Consider the following 3,430-nt stretch of genomic DNA (forward strand, 5'->3'; position numbering starts at 1 on the left):
ATCGGGAAACTAATATAGGGATATATACACTAATATAGGGATTTGTTTGATTGGTGGCACTATAGCACACACTACTATTTACTACAAAAAAAATAGTATAAAGTGTCAGTGTCAAATGTCAATGTAATTAGTGGAATTGAAAGGAGAACATAATCTAACACAAAATCAATAAAAATGGAGATAGCACCTCACCTCAACCTCAACTATACCTTTTCTTTTCTTTTCTTCTTTCTCTTTATTTTTTTATCCAAGTACGTAAAAAGACCGACCCCTCACATAATCTCTTCTCTGCCCCCTTTATATTCTCCACTCTTCTTCACTCTCTCAGTTTCTCATCTCATCTCAAAATCTCAACATCAAAAGAAGAAGAAGAAGAAGAAGAAAATAAAGAAGGCAGCTGATGGGTAACTATCGGTTCAAGCTATCGGAGTTAATCCCTAACGCATGGTTTTACAAACTGAGAGACATGGGAAAGTCAAAGAAACAGCAGAGGCAACGAAACAGCACCAATAAACACCACTTCTCTGTTCCTCCTACTCCTACGACCACCACAACGGCACGCAGTCCTAGGCCTCCTACTAGACGCTCTCCCAAAACACCACCCTCCCGACAGCCCGCCGGGAACCGTCTTCGTCACCGAGCCACCGTCGACTCTAAATCCTCCACGACTTCCGGTGACAGCACTGCCACCGGAACCGGTTCTTTCTCACCGGAGTTTCGCACAGATCAAGTTCTCCTCCCCGACGAGTCTCTAGAAGACAGCTCCTGGTTATCCAGAGCCGCAACCTTTACGCCGCCTCCGGAGCTCGAACTTCGGCCGATCATTACCAAACGGGCAACCACCGGGCGGAAGACGGCGGTGAGTTCTCCGGCGGGGGTGAGACTTAGACTGCGGTCGCCGCGGGTCTCGACGAGGAAATCAGTATCGGTGAGCAGCAGCGCAAGAAGAAGCGGAAGCGGAAGCGGGTCGTCGGCGAGGCGGAGCAGGGCGGTGGTGAAGGCGTCGGTGGATCCGAGGAGAGACTTTAAGGAATCAATGGAGGAGATGATAGCAGAGAACAAGATAAGAGCGTCAAAGGATCTAGAAGAGCTTTTGGCTTGCTATCTCTGTCTCAATTCAAACGAGTATCACCCTGTTATCATCAATGTCTTTAAGCAAATCTGGCTTGATCTTAATCTTCCACCTTAATATTCCAATTTATTATATTTTTTTTCTTCCCCTTACTTTAGTAAAAGAATAAGATGCATGTAAATTATATATATAGTATGATTATTCTTGTACTAATATAACAATTTGGATGCATGGTCGTCTAGATTAGCATATGATTGTACTTCGGCCATTCCTTGAATTATACGTACTTACACGAATGGGCGGGGCACACTTTTCTTCTACTAATCATCTTACTGTGACTGCACGGACGAAACAAAACAACTCTAGGTGTATTTTTTTTGTTTTACTTTAAAATCAAATCTTATGCGGAAGGGAGACTATTAATGTGTCAATAGTAATACCAACTCTACCTTTCTCCTCATGAATTTCACTACATCTTTCTCATGAATCTTAACTTAAAAATTACTCCCTCCCTTTCAAAATATAACATGATTTAGAGAATTTTTTTTGTTTCATAATATAGGATGTTTTAAAGTTTCTATGCAATTTTTAGATTACTTTAGTATTTTCTATTATGCAGTATTGTTTCTAATTGGTTGAACTTGTTAAAAGTAAAAATTTTTTAATCTACGTGCTTTAGTTAAAACATTCTATATTTTGAAACGGAGGGAATATAATAAATGAGATTTAAAATGATTAGAGACTCGTTAGTATGCAAGTGTGTTGAGAACTACTAGTACTATCTGCAGTTACTCGGCATGTTATATGACGTTGAGACAAAATCGATAGACACATAATAATAGTAAACGTTTTATTTATTTATATTTAGTAGATCCATTTAGACCTACGATACCGACAATTCATTAAAACAGCATCTGCGGTATTTTCATACCTAACTTTGGATATGTGTGTACGTGTGAATTTCTGGATTTCACATCTTTATGATATATATATATATATATATATATTTTATTATATAAAGCTTGATGTCAAAATTACTCATTAACAAGATCATGACATATGTCAATTGTATCAATAAGATGTTGATACGTGTCAATTCTAAATTTACTAAAAAATTTCTAATTTAGAAAAAGAATAATTTCTAAACCTATCATAAAAAAGAAATGTATACATAAGCCATGATAAATAATAAAAATAGTTGGGATTTTTACAATTAAACAAAATTAGAAGTCGGTTTGGGTTTATAAAAAATGATAAAAGTATAGATTTTACAATTTAATGAAACTATATGTCGGTATGGTTTATAAAAGATTGGTTATGGTTTAGATTTTACAATCAAACAAAATTACATGTCGTTTGGGTTTACAAAGGAGAAGTGTCAATTTTATCAATAAAAAGTTGACACGTGTCAATTCTAAATTTACTAAAAAGTTTCTAATTCAGAAAAAGAAAAATTTCTAAACCTATCATAAAAAAATAAATATATACATAAGTCATGATAAATGATAAAAAAATAGTTGGATTTTTACAATTAAACAATTATAAGTCGGTTTGGGTTTATAAAAAGGGGATTAAGGTTTAGATTTTACAATTTAATAAAATTATATGTCGGTATGGTTTATAAAAGATTGGTTATCGGTTAGATTTTACAATTAAACGAAATTACATGTCGTTTGGGTTTACAAAGGAGAATTAAGGTTTTGATATGATAATTAAACAAAATTATATGTTAGTCTGGGTTTATAAAAAAAAATTTAGAGTTTAAATTTTCTAATTAAATGAAATTATATGTCGGTTTGGGTTTATAAATTGCTTAGGGTTTAGGTTTTAAAATTAAAAGAATATATATTGGTTCAAGTTTATAAAAGAGTGGTTAGTAATTGATGATTTTATTTTACAATGATGTCAATAAGTATACATATTTTGTTACCTTAATTTCTTTTGTTTTTCTAATTTTGTTTTCTTTAATTCTTAAATATAGATATTACATGACATATTGTTCTATTTTCATTGGCTAAACTAATAAAGGATGAATATAAAAATTGTTCATATATTCTTAGATGAGATTATGAAATCACGTTTTTAAGATTTGGCAGTAATAATCAAAAATAATGATGAATATTTTGTATCTGATAAATTAAATTTGGATTATTGTGATAATTGTTACAAAAAGTTTGAAATGGAAAATACACATAAGTGTATTAAAAAGCATCTAACAGAAACAATTGTATATTCGAGTGTATTAAAACGCATCTAACAGAAACAATTGTATATTCCTAAACATAGTTTAATTTGTAATAAAATATTAATATATTTTATGTTGAATTTTATTTTATTTGATAATTTAAAAACTCGCAT

General features: G+C 32.4%; 1 pseudogene across 1 annotated transcript; it reads left to right on the top strand.

The window, feature by feature from the left end:
* On the top strand, positions 1-1,368 carry LOC109124849 (transcription repressor OFP1 pseudogene; annotated as a pseudogene). Its single transcript, XR_015563784.1, has one exon. The product of XR_015563784.1 is annotated as a transcription repressor OFP1 pseudogene (transcript).
* Positions 1,369-3,430: the final 2,062 nt, after the last annotated feature.

The sequence above is a fragment of the Camelina sativa genome, chromosome 8 (genome assembly GCF_030686135.1).
Source record: "Camelina sativa cultivar CO46 ecotype springtype chromosome 8, ASM3068613v1".
Taxonomy (NCBI): domain Eukaryota; kingdom Viridiplantae; phylum Streptophyta; class Magnoliopsida; order Brassicales; family Brassicaceae; genus Camelina; species Camelina sativa.